This window comes from Gallus gallus, chromosome 1 (assembly GCF_016699485.2).
Source record: "Gallus gallus isolate bGalGal1 chromosome 1, bGalGal1.mat.broiler.GRCg7b, whole genome shotgun sequence".
NCBI lineage: Eukaryota > Metazoa > Chordata > Aves > Galliformes > Phasianidae > Gallus > Gallus gallus.
Genome location: NC_052532.1, coordinates 174322799 through 174339880, shown reverse-complemented (window position 1 = coordinate 174339880; position 17082 = coordinate 174322799). Strand labels below are relative to the sequence as shown.

The 17082-nt window shown below is 43.9% G+C and overlaps 1 protein-coding gene and 1 long non-coding RNA gene across 8 annotated transcripts in view; one reads left to right on the top strand and one right to left on the bottom strand.

Moving 5' to 3' along the window:
- Nucleotides 1–31: 31 nt before the first annotated feature.
- On the bottom strand, nt 32–4680 carry LOC101747501. The gene is made up of 3 exons (XR_001464211.4): nt 4499–4680; nt 784–849; nt 32–258 (listed from the first exon to the last, which is right to left on the bottom strand). It is a non-coding gene; the product is annotated as an uncharacterized LOC101747501 (long non-coding RNA).
- PDS5B (PDS5 cohesin associated factor B) overlaps nt 3844–17082 on the top strand; it is a 101922-nt gene continuing 88683 nt past the window's right edge. For 6 of the 7 annotated variants that reach the window (XM_046941892.1, XM_040700089.2, XM_015277870.3 and 3 more), the window contains exon 1: nt 3844–3956. The gene's annotated coding sequence lies outside the window, so the exon portion shown is untranslated. Of the gene's footprint in view, nt 3957–4332; nt 4487–17082 lie in introns of those variants that run through there. The other variant, XM_015277851.4, reaches the window with a different exon arrangement.

The following is a 17082-nucleotide window of genomic DNA, read 5'->3' as shown; positions in this document are numbered from 1 at the left end:
TGCTGCATTAAGTGAGTTCAGATAGACATGGTAAAAAAAGGGGAAATATTGCCCTTTAATGTTAGAAATTAAAAAAAAAAAGTCAGTTGGCTTCCATTCAAATTCTCTGTTAGTTCTGCTGGCCCTTTTCCAGACTCCAGTGATATCTGCATGAAGGGATTTGCTCAACAGTTCCTCTGAAGCAATCTGTAGATATGGAAGTTGGTAGAACAGTCAACTTTTTGCTGTCAAAAGCAGTTCTGTGCAGCTCCATCCCTTCTGAAAAAGAAGAAGAAGAAGAAAGATTTTTTTCTGATTTTTCTCTCTCCATTTCCCCCCCCTCCTGGACTATGCAATTATTGTGTCAAGCAATTTTAATATTTCACTGAGACAAATCAGAGGGATTGCTATGGTCTACAGCACTGAGCCTTTCTAAGGCCAAGTTCCTTGCAACTTGCCTTCATCCCACAGTGGCATGCTGTGCTGGGGTGTCTTGAAAGTCTATGCTATTTCTCAGCTGTCAGCTTTTTTCCCAAGATCCCCATCTGTTAGTCCTGTAGGTATAAATTACAGCTCTTCATTAAACAAAGCTATGACCGGTGAAGTAGTGTTCTATTCTGTTACAGAATCAGAGAATCATAGGATGGTTTAGGTCGGAAGTGATATTTAAGACCATCTAGTTCCAACCCCCCCAGCTCTCTATAGGCAGGGACACCTCCCTCTAGACCAGGTTGGTCAAAGCCCCGTCCAGCTTGGCCTTGAATGCCTCCAGGGAGGGGGAATCCACAATCTGTTCTGAAATACCTTAAAATTGGAATGTCTTCATGCAGTTCTCTAGTTCAAGTTAATGAACGAAAGCAATGGAGGGACCTAAAGGCAAAAAAAATGCAGAGAGATTCATATATGCAGATACCTCAGTATTACTATAATGATTTATGAGACACAGCAAAAATGTTTAGTGAATCTTCTTATGGTGATGTTACATTGACAGTTGTTGCTTCTACTTCTATTCACAATGAAAAACAAACAAACAAACAAACAAAAAAAAAAAAAAAAAAAAGAAGGGGGGAACGACCCAAAGGGGCTTGGATTTTGGTGGTAAGAAGACAATGCTGAGAGATACAATCAAATTTTACAGTTGAGGAAAGCTCTACTTAAGGTGAATGCAGAATATGGTTCTTAGCCTAGCGTGCAGTGAGCTTTGGGAATCTGCTGCCTAAGCAGGCTGGAAAATATGCAGCATCAGCAGGCACATAAAGGTAGACAGCAAGTCCATAAAGAGGTTCTAAAGGGAATAGGTGAGTATATGCCATCTGTGTACAAAGCAGATGTAACATCTCTGTTGCAGCAATTGTTAATGCTAGCAGTGCACGATGGACAGAGAGTAGGTGAGTCTCCCTGTATAAGACCTCTTGCTGTTATTTTTGTTTTATACAGGGGAATATGACTGTCTCAAATTGTGCATTTAAATTCCCCGCATTTGAGAAAAATGCAGGGACCATCAAACTGGAAAAGCAAGGCATCAGCCTCTCTCTGGGAGCGCTGTGTCGCTGGCTGTGCCACTGCTGCTTATCACATCATGAACAAGATGGACTACTGATCTGACCCAGAAGGGCATCTTCACGTATATTTCTGTAACTAAGACACAGAGTGTCCTTTGTACTCTGCAGTTTTCATACCATGTTTTTACAGACAGTTGTGAGAACAATACTGCTCTGAAGGATGGTCTTTGGGATTTCCATCATCATCCCTGCAACACCGAGATGTGAACAGTGCCTTCAACAAACACAGGTTGTGTAAAAGACTTGGTCCTGAGAGCTGAGTGGTGCTGGCTTGCTGTATGTCATGCTGTAAGCTAAACACCTGCTTCGTGCAGGTATTTTTAATCTTTCTCAAGTTGCTGTAATATCATACGTTTATTTTTACTTTTGTCTGCACTTTTAGATGGCAGCAGAACCAGTAAAAACAAGCCTGCTACCAGTCATCCTTGTGAGATGTGACGTTTCAGGTTGTATAGTAGGAAAAGATTCTTCTCAGAAGGCAGTGGCACAGCTGCCCGGGGAGGTGGTGCAGTCACCGTCCCTGGAGGCGTTCAAGAGCCGTGTGGATGTGGCACCGAGGGACGTGGTCAGTGGGCATGGTGGGGTGGGGTGGGCTGATGGTTGGACTCGGTGGTCTTAGAAGTCCTCCTTCACGTCGAATATCGGCCCATCGCACTTTCCAAAAGCACTTTCTGAAGAACCCGCCGTGCAGTACGCCCAGCTACGTGACGGGAGCACGGAAGAACCTCCTCCCTCGGGCTGCCCGCGCCGCCTCCTGTGCCCGAACCGCGGCCTCACGGCGCCTCCTGACGGCCCAACGGCCGCGGCACGGCCGCTGTCACCTCCCTGCGCGCCAACCGGCCCGGGAGCGGCGGGAGGGTTGAGGGTGGCGGAGCGGTGTCGGACGGGCTCCCCCGTGAGGGCTGAGCGCGGTACTGCCTCTGGGATGAGAGAGCCCGGGACGGAACGAAACGCGCTGCTGGAGGCGGCGTCCCGGTTCTGTCAGATCTAAGAGAACTAAGGAAGGAGGAAGGGGAGCGTTTTCTCCAGAAGGCTGCGTTCCGAAATGCTAAAGTGGTCCGGATGAAGAACAGACCGCGGCCTTTCTGAGCGTGTTCCCCCTCCCAGCGCTCAGCCCCAGACGTCCTGATGGGAGTTGGAGTGTGAGGTGCAGCCTTGACCCCCTCCACAATAACAATGTCTGCAAACACAGTGTGGCAACACGATGCCTGCTTCCACAGGCAGACACACTCCTCCGTGGTTTCAGCGGCCATATGAAAATGTAGCTTTTTGGGCTTGTGCAAGTGCTGCAGTTTGCAGTCAGTCCTGGCAGGGCCGCCGACACAGCCTCTGCCAGGGGATGAGGATGTTAGCTTAAAACGTGAATGAAAACAAGTCGAGCTGATGACAGCGTGCTGGCATAGTCAGGAGCCGCAGGGAGCTTAGTTAAGGATTTAGAGCACCTGTGAGAGCACCTCGGCTGCAGCAGTCCTTAAACATTGGTACCCCATAGCAGACACAGCCCCAGGCCGGTCCCAGCGGCTCTGCTGAGCGCAGCGTTCCCGGCTTTGGGATCTGAACACTTTCAGCACTTCTGCTTTCTTCCCGTGCGTCATTCGTAAGTGCAGCACTTCATCTGTAGCAGTGGGGAGAACTGCATCACTGCTCGGCTCACGTTTTCCTGTCAGGGTGCCTGTGAAGCTGTTGTGCTCACTGAAGCCAAACCGAAGGCTTTGCTGAGCAGTGCCGCTGCTTCTTCTGCTGTTTCCCCACAGCGAAGGGACTTCACCTTTCGCTTATGGTTTTACACTGATTCTTTCAGAGTCCGTGGAAAAATACTGATTTCACGAATTTCATATTACACAGCGATCGCCAAATGATGGCTCATCACTGACAGCGGAGCTCTCTCCGTTGGCGCCGTGGCTCCATCCCCGCCCGCGGTGCCCCCGTGGGTGCTGCTCCGCCGACCTCAGGGCCCTGGAAATCCCGGGCCGGTTTCCCAAACGCCACTTGCCCACCCTCAGCCGGGACTCCCGAGCGCCGCGTTGACCGCCTTCGGGGAGTCACGGGCTGCCTCGGGCTGCAGAACGGGCTTCCCCGTTGCTCTCTCCTGCAGGCGGAGCGCGGCGGGGCCGGGGCTGCTCGCGGCGCGCGGGCCGGCGGAGCGGCGGCGGCGGAACCGGCCGGCAGGGGGCGCTGCTGCCCCGCCGCTGCCCGGCTCTGGGCCCGCTCGCTTCCCCCGCGGTTCCATTGGAGCAGCCGGAGACAAGTTGGCGCCATTTTGAAGCCGACAGGGGGACCGGGGCGAGCTGCGGAAGGGGAGGGGGTTAGAGGCGATTGGCTGCGGCGACGGCGGCAGCTCCTCTCCGAGCCCGGAGCAGCGGCAGCGCGGAGCGGACCCGCCTGGGACCAGCGAGGAGAGGCGGTTGCGGCGGGGTAAGGAGCCCGGCTCGGCGACCGCGCGCACCCCCACCCCGTCCACCGCTCCATTTTCCCTTCTCCGCGGCGGGGGCGGGGGGCGGCAGCTCGGACCGCGCTCCGCGGGCAGCGCCTGAGGAGGAGCGGGCGAGGGCTCCCCGCGGCCGAACCCGCCATCCCCCTCAGCCCTCCGCGGGGCCGCTCCCCTCCCCCCTTCCCCGTGGCCGCCGTCGCAAATTAAATTTGCCGCCCCCTTCCTTCCCCCCTTCCCCTCCCCCCGCCCCCCCCTTAACCCCCGGGGCGCGGCGGGGCCCTGCGGGGGAGTGACCTTGGCCGGGGTGCGCTGGGGCCCGGGGTCGCCCTCCGGTGCCCCCCGCGCCCGCCCCGGGTGGCCCGGCGGGGGATGGCGGCGGGAGGCCGGCTGTCCCCTCCCTGCCCCTCGCCGCCCGCCCGGGCTGCGCCCGCGGCTCCGGCGCTCGGCGGAGAGCCCCCCCCGGCACTTTGGGTTCCCCCTCGCCGCCCTCCTCAGCCGCGCGGATCTCGGCTCGGTGGGTACCTACTTGTGCCAGCCCGGTTCTTTCATGCTGGCTGGCTTTTTTTTCTTCTTCTTTTTTTTTTTTTTTAAATTTCTTCCTTTTCCCTTCCCCTTTGCATTAAGCTCTGTTAGAAAGCAGTCGAGAGGGAAGTGTGTGTGTGTGTGTGTGTGTGGGAGGGGGTTGGCACTGCCTGTGAGGTGAAAAACTATGAATTTTACATCGGAATCGCCAGATGGAGAATGGTTAATTTATAGGTTGTGCATTGTTTACGTTGAGAGCCTCTGGTCAGGAATCTAGGTCTGTAACTTCATCCCGCTGCAAATAAATCACTATCTCTTCTTCAAAACAAATCAACAATTAATGATGGTGAACGATCCCGGGGAACGGAACTGCAGCGGACCCGCTCCTCCGGAGCTGGGCTTGGCTGTGCGAACCTTCTCCTGACTTTTCGCTGCCTTCCTGCACGAGCGCTGAGAGCCGCGATCGCCCGGCTAGGCGGTGCTGCCTGCCTTAGCGCAACTGCCCAAGTATGTTCGTGTTGCTCTTTGTTTTGTGCTCGACGGGTAGGTGCTGGGCTGTAATTGATTTCTCTTTGCGGGAAATGGAATAGAAGGGGTGATTAACATTCGAGTGGCTTTATAGCTGAAAACGGCTGTCAAATCGCATTGTGGGAAGGAGATAAGATGACATGCATTCCTTCAGGTTTTTCCCCTTTCAAACTATAGGAATACTTTTGTTTTTAGTTGATAGAAATTTTGCTTGGTCCCTCTTGAATGCCGTATAGATGTGCTCTAGGTGCTGTATACTTGTGTGAAAAGACATGAAGCAGCAGAATTTATGTTTAGGTTACCCTGAAAGAAAGCAGAGAGTGATCGACAGCTCAGGATAGTTTAGCTGAGGTGCGTGCATCACCTCCATGCGAAAGCGTGCGCTGCTGGAGGAAGTAGTTTGGTACTTGTGTGACATCTTGTGTCTGCGTTTGAAGCAGGGTTGTACTTTGCTGTGATGTAGGTGGTGATTTCATTTTATTCGAAGTTCTTATGCATTATTAATTGTCCGTGTTTTTCTTGTGTTCTCTGCACTACCTATGCAGGCTAGTAGTTTTTGGTGGAATGGCTAAGTAAATTAAAATGGAAAGTGCTTGTATACTGCTGAATTGTTTTTATGTATGCCGTGTGACTATTGGCTTCGGTGTGTTTCTAGCAGGCTTACTTATGGACTTATATTGAGCAAGTCAGCTAGATTATTATTATTAAGGTGTAATTAAAGATATTAAAAAAGTTACTGCTAGCATTCAGGAAGATATTGTCATGAGATATGGACATGACCACGGGCATTATCCAATTTTGGCTTTGAGCAGGAAGCTGTGTTACCTCCTGCAAATCGTAAGAGATGCTTTTTCTTTTGAGATAATTCGCTATCTACCAGGCTCTCAAATTATACCTTGCTTTTCTCTCTCATTCTTTCTTCAGATGCAGAGTTTATATTCATGCAGAATAGCAAAAGTTTGTATGAGTGTTTTTAGGAGTCTTTTAGTAGGGGATCTTCATTTAAAGGTTGTTGGAATAAATGAATGCTTATTCTTGAAGTCTGTGCTTGGAAGAGGTGATACAGGCTACTTGTTGAACATGGATAGGTGGCGGGGGGACAATGAATGAGAAGATGTGGAGCTGAACAGTAAAAGCAGGTAAGGTGGAAAATAAAGGAAAATATGATATAAATGGGACTAATTATTTTTCCCTACCAGTTTCATTCAAATTTCCTTCTGCTTTAATATTACTTAGAGAGAGGTATGTATTTGAGCTTTCTTTGTATGGTCTTTTTACCTTTCCTTCAGACAAATTCCCTTATTAGACCCAAACGATGTATGTCCTGGTGTCTGGTATCGACAGGTGGTAGGACAGTGTGTCGTAATTGTAACAAGTTGCTTCAGTAGTGGTGTTTTCACTCTTAGCATGAAATACTGATATCGCAAGCTGAAAGAATCCTCAGAAAGGCTGAGGAAATATTGGAGGCTTTTGGTCAGTTGTGGAAATAGCTGGTAAGGGAGAACTGAGGAAACTCATTGCTTTTTTTAAAAACTTGAGTATCACCATCCTTGGTGGGGAAGCATTGGGTTGACTCACCCTGTTTTGTGGTATTCTCTGGGCAAGTTGAACAGCACTATGGATCCTGGAAGGAATCACATGCAAGCTTTTGAAGAATTGCAATGCATGTGCTTTAAACAGCGCAGTAAAACCAAACCAAAACTTCTTTGCTATCATCTGTAAGTTGAAACTGTACCTATGTAAGTCAAGTACCTATTGCTCTTCCATTGGTGGTATGTTCAGTTGAATGTAGTCTCCTAGAAAACTTTATTCTTTTTATTCTTAGTTCTGATACATAAAATACATCAGAAGGGCGGTTTGTAAATGGAAATAAATTTTATTTTCACAGGTTGGTGATTTGTTTAAAAAAACAAAAAACAAAACCAAAATAGACCCGGGGCACTTTGTATTCTGTAATACAGTGCCGTTAATGTCAATAATTACCATGACACATCAAACTCAATTCAATGAAACACAACTAATATTTTAACACTGATTCTCAATAAGGGTGGAGGAGTAAACTTTTATAGATTATTACCGTCTCTGCATATACTGCTATCCAACTTTCTCTAAAGTATGGGGAAATTTATGGTCCTTGGAGTGGATTCTGAGGGTTAGAGCCCCCATTGCTTGGTTCCCATCAGTGGAATTTACTTTTGCATTTTGTTGTAAGCACTGGAAGACGTTCCGTAACATTATCCTTGTTTTATACTATCCGGTATTCTGCTCTGTTATTTTAGCCCATGACAATTTCAGTACTAAAATGGTTCAAAAGGTGATTTAAAAAAGGAAAAAGAGAAAGCCATACCTCATTGGGAACAGATGGACGTGTTTGTACTAATCATCTTGTGTCTGTCACCGTTTATATGGTAGTACCGTAACCAGGGATCAGGACCCCATCTGGGGTTTTCTAATTTATACCCTGTTCTTCTGAGATCAATTCCAGACAGTCCTAACTCTGTACTTTTTCTCTGACTTAATTAGGAGTCCTGGTGGATGCTGTTTCTGCTGAAACAAGATGCTTCACTTCTGTAGTTTTTAACGGACGAAATTAAGTTAGCAGTTAAAAAATGTTATTGTCTTAACTGCCTTTGTCACCTAAACTGCATTTCATAGCTCTGCTAAAGAGCACTAGATTCAGCTAGAGCCTAATTGTTAAGCACCTCAAAAGTGACTGCTGAGTGAGATTTTCCAGCTTTTGTGTAAATTTACTCATCAGTTGTCCACAGCTTCTTTCAGAGCAGCCTGTGTTTATCCGTGAGGCATCCCTGGTGTATCCACATTGACATCAACTCAACATCAAGAATCGGGATTTTGAAAGTCTTAAGAGGAGGAAAAAAACCCCAAAAGCTGTTATTTGTGCCGAACACAAATGTATTACCCTGAATGAAGACTCAGAACGAAACAAAACCCTTCAGAACTGTGTGTGTATCTTTGTGCCGCCTTGAATTTGGCCATTCCCGTTAGTACTGCTTTGTTACTTGGATATGGAGTTGCTGTAAAGACAATCAGATTTCTGGGAAATTTTTTTTGGCAACATGTGTGTTAGGTTTCTGCTCTTATCAGAAATAAGGAGTTGAGCCGTGTTGCTGTTAGTTAGGACGTGTGAGCAGATTACTTTATGAATTGTCGTTGTTATTATTTTTAATTGTCCCCAGAGGATTTATTTTTCTGCATCTAACTACTTAAAATTGGAAAGTTTTTGTTGGGAAAATAACTGGCCTAGCACTGCCATATATCTTTAGGTGTGATACTGTCTCGGGTAATTGCTTTGTTTGACAGTTCAGTATGAGACATTGCATGTAGTTTGTTACGACTTCCTGTACACAGAAACAAAGTGGATGGAAGAGGCTGTAGCTTTTGTAGCATCAGTTTGTGAAAGCTGGTATATGGGCCAATGTCTGCGGACTTTCCATGTGCTATTCACAGCTTTTCAAAGGGAAACAGACAAGTCCAGAGAAGGGCAACAAAGCTGGTGAGGGGTTTGGAGCACAGGCCTTATGAGGAGCGGCTGAGAGAGCTGGGATTGTTCAGTCTAGAGAAGAGGAGGCTCAGGGGAGACCTTATTGCTTTCTATAACTACCTGAAGGGAGGTTGTAGTGAGCTGGGGGTCAGCCTCTTCTCTGGTGTGATTAGTGATAGGACTAGAGGGAATGGCTTCAAGCTGCACCTGGGAAGATTGAGGCTGGACGTTAGGAAATACTACTTCTCTGAAAGGGTGGTCAAGCACTGGAATGGGCTGCCCAGAGAGGTGGTGGAGTCACTGAGCCTGGTGGTGTTCAAAGAGCGTTTGGATGTTGTGTTGAGGGACATGGTTTAGCGAGAACCATTGGTGATGGGCAAATGGTTGGACTGGATGATCCTGTGGGTCTTTTCCAACCTTAGCAATTCTATGATTCTAAGTCACGGGCACCTCATTCATGGTTTATAATAAAGTTCATGTTGGGTTTTCTTCCTGTTGGGAGTGTGAACTAGTCAGAATAAGGCTGTAACATTTTGCTTTCCTGCATCTTGGAAATGGAGGGAAGAATGAACAAGCCAATTACGTACCTCTTAGAAGATGTTGAAGGAGATTTTCAGAGCAGCATTAAGAGACAGGCACATTTCCCTTTGCTTTGCCCAGCTTAGATTATGCAGTCCGTGGTTCTCTGAAGTGTATCCGCAATTGAGGGAATTAAGAATGGAGATTGCCATGCATATACAGTTTTCTGAAATAAATACTCTGTGCTCAGTCATAATGAGAGTGCACTGAGAACTTGAAACATTTTGAATGTCTTATCCCTGTTACAAACGTTGCCTGTAGTAAACTCTCCATAGAGTTGTTCATGCAATGTTATATATGAGTACGTTTCGAGTAACATTTTATTTCCTAATGGGTCATTGTCCACTCTGTCTTCTGAATGTATTTCTGTATGTAGTGTACTTTAAAAATAAATTTGAATACTGTTTATAAGAGACAATTCTAATTCATCTTTGTCCTCTTAAGCACATTATGATAATCCTTAGTTATATTTAGGAATTTATGTATTTATTTATTATGTTTAGGAATGTACAGGAAGGCTGGGGAAGAACTTCTTGGAAGGGCATGTAGTGACAGGAGAAGGGGAAATGGCTTTAAACTGGAAGAGCCTGGATTTAGACTAGATATTAGGAAGAAATTCTTTGCTGCACGGGTGGTGAGACACGGGAACAGGTTGCATAGAGTGGCCCCCTCCCTGCGGGCGCTCAAGGCCAGGCTGGTGGGGCTTTGAGCAGCCTGGTCTAGAGGGAGGTGTCCCTGCCTGTAGCAGTGGGCTTGGAGCTAGATGATTGTAAAGGTCCCTTCCAACCCAAACCGATCTATGAATTTGAGCTGCATATTAGAGTTGGCTGACATATTTTCCAAAAGCTGGAAAATGTGAAATGAGTTGACAGGGAAGAGTATTGAATAATTAGAGTGATTGAATGTCCCTCTGGAACAGAGGGATTGTTTCTTTTTATCAGTTTATTGTGTTGCAAGAATAAGTCTGTTTAAACCAAACTTTTCCCTGGTGCTCATTAGTAGCATTTTGATTTCCTGGGAGATGGGCTGTAGACCCAGAGATTCATGGTGTTTGGTATTATGGCATATTTTGAAAGTTGTGGACTCAGTTTCTCTATACAGGCAAAGTTGGTGGACAGCTCTGAAAGTTCATTCTGTTTCTCAGGTTAGTCACCTATAGAATAGGAGTAATTCCTATTTCATTAAGGCATTGCAAAAATAAGTTCATTTTTATTGTCTGCTAATGTTACATTGATTGGTCCTATGCAGGAGCTCTGTAGGAAGTTGAGTCTCTTCAGAGCATGGTTTAAATAAAGTGTGCTATGGGACATGTGAAATGACGAGGAGAAAAACCGAACAGTTTCTTTGCTTTTTGGCTGGGAAAGAAATGATACGGTGGAAAAAGATAGCGAGGGATCAGGTAGATCGCCTCCTTTCTGTGTGTTCTTTTTAATACCATATCAGAAATCTTGGTTCTCTTGTTTTCTAACTCTTAAAAACTTGCTTTGCAGATGTGCTGTTCCAACACCAGGCTTCCATTATTCCTTTATAAGCCAATTTAGTAAAGAAATTTACTGTATGGATGTGCTCTTATGAGTCACTAGATTGTAACCTTTAGCTATGTGTAGCTCGTGCTAATTAAATTAATGGAATGCTATTAACAGTAATGCTTTATTGTCTGCTAACCAGTGTTTTGTGTGATGAGATGAGTGCCTTCCTGGGGATTCTTGCAATACTTGTTATTGACAGATGAACAATGTAACATACATGATTCTACTTTATACTGGGGCCCCTGCGAGGGGTTGAGTTCCACGGGGTCTGTTTTCTTTTTTTTCCTTTCCTGTTCCCTGCAGCTGATCCTTCTCTCTCTCTCATGAGGTCTCTCTCATAACTTCTCTGCCTGGTTTGTGCTGATACCTACTCAGGCTTCTGATTAATACATCATTGTCCAGTAAATCCTACTTCCTCTGCACTTGTTTGGCAACTCTGACTTTTAGCCTCAAGATTCCTAAACTGTGATACATTTTTGTTTTTTTTTGTTTTTCTTGTATTTTTTTTCCCCTCCTGTCAACTGTGGTTCTTGGGTTTTTTTTTGCCTTCCCCACAACTCCTGAGCTTACTCCATTAGCCTGAAATGACTTGTTGGTAAATGTATCCATAACTTGCCTGTTTGTATCATAAACTGAGGGTTTTTTTTTCAGTATTTTTGTCTCAAAGACTTAATAAAGCCTGTCCTTGAGTTGAGAATCTGGGTGCGGTGTGGACAACCCCAGCTTTTTCCTTTGAAGAAGTGGCAATGTCTGGCTGTGAGCAGACAGGTGGATTAGCAATGGATTCAGTTGTCAAAAGGATTTACCAGAAACATTTGATAGCATCAAGATTTGGCTACCTTAACCTTCTAACTTGAGAGTAAGTAATGAGGAAGCAGGAGACAAGAACCTGGGATGTGCATATGAATGGTTCTTGTGCCTGAATAAGCAGAAACTCTCAGAGCTGTCATACCTTACTTGTATGCCTGTAGTCATAGACAACAAAAGCAGTTATATCTATTTATGAAGACTTCAAAACTGATTTTTTTAATAAAAAAAATATTTTTATAACATGAAGATTGGTTTGTACTGAGTTATCTGCTGTAATCTACTAATCTGTCTTAACTATTCCTGTTTACAGAGCATAATACATGAATGTGTATTTTGGTTGGGAGTGTTTCATGTGTTTGGAGGCTATGGCAAGCTTATTTTCTCTCCCGTGTATGTGTGCTTGTGTGTGTCAATGCTCATGTACTAGGGGCTGCTTTGAAAGTAATGCCTCTGAGTTTATGGTGTTGGCCCATGACATCGGGGCAGATGTTGGTGGTATGGCAGTAGAGGCTGAACCTTCTCACCAGTATTCTGTCACATGTTGTTGCTGCAGCCCAGCTCTGTCAGTGGCACCCAGCAGAGGACGAGAGGCAGTAGGCACCAACTGGAGCGCAGGGTTCCCTCTGAACACCAGGAGCACTTCTGTGCTGTGCAGGTGATGGAGAACTGGCACAGGCTGCCCAGAGACTGTGCGGTGGAGACCTTGGGGGTCTTCCAGAGCTGCTTGGACATTGTTCTGCAGGGCTGGGCCAGGGGACCTCCAGGTTCCCTCCAGCATCAGCCACTCTCTGAATCTGTGAAAACATGAACCCACAGGTGTGTATAGTTAGATAGGGATGAAGAACTGTTTTGAAAGTAATTACAGAATTCAACAGATTATTGCTGAAGAAAGTTACTTGTTGGTTGAACATAGAGATAGATGTTAAAGCTAGACTTTGCTGGTTAAAACGTCAGAGGTCTTTCAGGGTGATTTTTTTCTTTAAAGTGATCTTACTGGTATGTTCATGTGTAATAGCAGATGACTTAACTCTATCTTGTGGTTTCTACTAGTTTTTTAGTCTTAATAACCCATCACTAGGGCACTTAGTTGACCTGGCAGAAGCAATTCTTTATTTTGTTGGTATTTTATCAACAAAATCATGGATTCTTCCACAGTTTTCAGGGACACAATTAGTTTCTCCATCTGTGGCTTTCTGTCATGTCAGAATTCTTTGAAAAGCAAATAAAAAGTATTCTAGTTACCTGGGGGAAGGAGAAGCTGAACTGATACAAGCCTTCTGGGTTATAAAACACCCGCTGAGTGCCGTTCTGGTACTAAGATTTCAGCATGCAGCCCCAAAATAAATGCTTGTAGTTCATATTGATTAGGAATGGGTGCAGTGCTACTTAGCACAACATCAGTAGACTACCAGTGCTGCCTGTTGAGTCTCACAATTCAAATCATCTTGCTACTGCTTTAGTTTTTTTCTTTTTTTGTTCCTCGGTAATTGTGATTGAATCGTCTGTATTAGGGTGCTAAGCATTTGGATTGATTTATTTATGTTATTAATCGTTACATACTAAGTTAGGAATGAGAGGGAGCCTTATTTATGTGTACGAGGTCTGACTTGTTACCAAAGCACTTTTGTATTTGTTGTCCATCTGCAGCAGTTCACAAAAAGTTGTTTTACTTCACATAGCATGCTCGTATTCATGTTTTTGGAAGTACCAAACCTTTAATGGTAAGGCTCTATGAGGCATTTTTTGCCAACCAAGTGGTAAATGATACCAAGTGCTGTTCCCTCCAAAGGGGTAGTGTGGTGATTAAATTTCATTTGCTCCTAATGTCTGTTGTAGTTATCATCTGATTTGTCATGTTCCCCTTATTTTCCCAATGGCACCTATGACGCTCTCGCATGTTTTCTTTTCTCCCCTTATGTATAAGTACTAAAAATGTTAGCTTTATAAAGTAACATACCTCAGTAATGCAAAATATAGGGCTTTTGTGACTGTTTTGTTATGGTGTTTTGAAAATAGAGTTATGTGAAGGAAAACGCCCCACCCCATTCCTTTCCAAATGCTGGAGGAAGGAAGCCATTCTTGCCTTACGGATTCTTAAAGAAGTTTCCCCACTAAAGCAGAACTGTACCGAGATCGTGCCTATAAATTAGTGATATTGTGAAATACCAGTTTGCTTAGGCTTGATGTCAGTTCTTCACTGTTTTTTTTGAATACCAGTTTAAAGAGATTTGAAAGACAATTCTTAGTAGTTCTAGGAAAAGAAACATTTTGAGCAGGAAAAGGCTTGTTTTTCATATAGATGTTCACGTAGCCTTGTAGATGCATCTCCTTTCTGTACTGGTGGAATTCTGTTATGTTTGATTCAGATACTTCTCTTCAGTCTTCAATTACTGATCAGAAAGTTGTTTCAAAACTTCAGTTAAAAAAACCTACGAGTCCTCTTCTAGTTATCAGTTATTCTAAGTCATCTCAACTTTTTCTAATTTTTTTTGGGGGGGGGTGTTGGGGTCTTCCAGCATTTACAGTGTTTTCTACCTCTTTTCTGCTTCTCCCTTTCTCTTCTCGACTCCTCTTCTGCCATACTCTTGTGATACGGTAGACTTTATTGGCACTTGTTCCTGTTTTGATTATCATAGCTATCTGTAGTTGAATGTAGTATGCCAAGAAAGTTTGTACCAGTTTGTTGGATATTGTGGTGTAATTCCATGGCACAGGTGTGTAATCTTGTAGTGACTTTCTATGCTTACCTCTCCACCTTTTTTTTCCCTCACGGTGATTTTCTTGCAGGTTTGCAGCATATATTCTTGTTTAGCAGTTCAAATGCAGTTCTTGTACTGAAAAATATTTCTCCTTTTCCTCTTCTCTTTCAGTATTTTACTGAAGGAAACCAGATCCATCTCCACATTAACTATGCCTTTCAATTTAGTACTTTCATGATACATGATTTTAAGTGTGAGGGGGAAAAAATGCAGAATGTTTTATCACAGACTGATCAAACAAATTATCCCAGAGTGATATGATGTTCTTCTAAGTTGCTTTTATCCCTGTATTTAAAAGTTTTCTTCTAGAGTGCAGAGTTTTTTTCTAAACTTAAAAGTCTTACTGATCTCAAAGTCGTGCATCTGCTCAGTACTCTTTTTCCCACTTTGCATTATTACAGGAAAATATGGGGAGTACTGTAACTTAATCTAATACTATACCACATCTTAACTTTAAATACCTTTAGAGAGCTTTGGATATTGCACTGTTTCGTGGATTTTAAGATAGTGTCTGTATGATGCTTTGGGTTGCAAACGGAAAATTGTTAACATAGACGTAGGCACATCTGGTTGAATAAAAGTGTTACCAATTTCCAGAGGAATTAAGCTTTGCTTGTCCTTCCTTCAAAAATGGGTACCCTGTTTACGAGGGTGGATAGTGATAGGACAAAGGGGAATGGTTTTTTACTTAGACAGGAGAGGTTTAGGTTAGATATTAGGAGAAAGTTTTTCACCCAGAGGGTGGTGACACACTGGAACAGGTTGCCCAAGGAGGCTGTGGATGCCCCATCCCTGGAGGCATTCAAGGCCAGGCTGGATGTGGCTCTGGGCAGCCTGGTCTGGTGGTTGGCGACCCTGCACATAGCAGGGGGGTTGAAACTCGATGATCACTGTGGTCCTTTTCAACCCAGGCCATTCTATGATTCTATGCAGCTGACTTTCATCTGTTTCGATATTATCTCGATACTTAGTCATTGCAATGCAGTAGTACTTTCTTTTAATTTTTAGCTATTAAAATGCAGTTTTTTTAATCTTTTTTTCTCTTGTTTGTTTTGCTTTGTAGCGAAAGCTGTCTTTGTTTGGCTCTTATTCTGACTTCTTTTCTATATTTAACGCTCTTTGAATCCAACTACTATTTCCTGAGGACTGTGATTACTTCTTAGAATTTTAAAAAGTGATTATTTGTAATTGCTTAGTAATATGAAAATGTTTCTTGCATTCAAATAGAGAAAAACAGTCTAAAAGTCCAAATTGCTTTGTGCTTTTGGTGTGTTTTTTTGCCCACGATCAAAACGTTGAACTTGTATAAATCTTCAAATCTAATTACATCAGTTTTCGGTTTCTACCTTTCAAAATGGTAGATTTATTTTGTTCTGTTTGCCCCTATTAAATATAATAATCATTTGTCATCTCTGAACGTTGACAGAATTCTATCTTGCGTGTTTCAATACCGTGATGTTGTTTGCCAAACTTAAGTTTTGTCATATACATATGGGTTGGCGAATAACCTACATCCAAAGTAAATGCAATGCGGAGTAGCTTTGGTTATGCACGTGTGTGTGTATGGCTTTCTGAACAGTGGGGCAGAAGCTTTGTGATTTCATTCCAGTTTTCCCATGGAGAGCACTAATCTTAGATGCAATATTAGTTCACGAGGAGGCTCATGTGGACAGATTTCACTGCTTCTCCTTAGTACGGTAGACCTCCAGAGTATGGATAGGATGTTATGGTAGTTTCAGGTGTTGGAAAAGAAGTAGAATTATCTGTTCTGCAAATAGTCCATATACTGATGGTTCACCATGCAAAATGCCTGATGATATTCAGAACATTTTTGCTTATTGTTTCTGCTGATACTGACAATTTGCTGGATTAATCTCCCCATTTTTCCAGGGATGGAAATAGGATTACAAGTGTATCCTGAAGTATTTGAAGCACCAATATGTCAGATTTCTTATCGGCACCAGAAATGGCATATCAGAGGCATTTCCCCTAAAGAAGCCAAGTGAATGTCAAGGTGGACATATACTGAAAAATGAAGAATGACTTTCTTTTCCCCAAAGTCTGTGGCTTCTGTGTGACCAAAGTGGCTTCAATTTCCATGGTTACTTCAGATGTTGCTCTCAACAGCCACTGGAATAATAATTGCTCCTGTCCAGAATCAGTGATGTGATGCCTTAAGCTGCTAGATACAAGGAATGATAGTTGTATGAATGGATGTTTGCAGGTTGCACATATATAGCAGCAGAAAGCAGTCTACAAGTAAAGCTTATATGTCAAGATAAGGTATGTGTGAAATGAGTCACACTGTTGGTAGATACAATAGTCTTGAATGAGCTTTGTGATCTTGTATAATTCTTCCACAGTGTCCTTCATAATAATTAAATTATTATACTGTATTCTCAGATCTCATCTGTGTCTCTAAAAAATAGGCCTTTACACAGACATTCTCACTTCAGCTTAGTGCTGATTAGTTTGAGCCTTCTGTACAGGTGCATTCATCTTTTCTTCTGCTGTTATAACATTAGCAATAAGAATGCAAGATTTCTCAAGTCAATATATTAACTTTCATTTTAATCTTGCTTAGGCAAGGCTCTTAATGTAGACACTTTTCTGAATGTGTTCTTTCCTAAATCCTATTCAAATCATCCCAAAGTAGGGAGATTGTTAAGGCATGAACATAATAAAGACAATTTAGTAGTTTTTATCTCAGTGGACCTTACAGTGGCCTTCCAGTACCTGTAGGGGGCCTACAGAAAAGCTGGATAGGGACTTTTTAGAAGGGCATGTAGTGACAGGATGAGGAAAAATGACCTTAAGCTGGGAGAGAGTAGATTTAGATTAGATATTAGGAAGAAATTCTTTCCTGTGAGGGTGGTGTGAC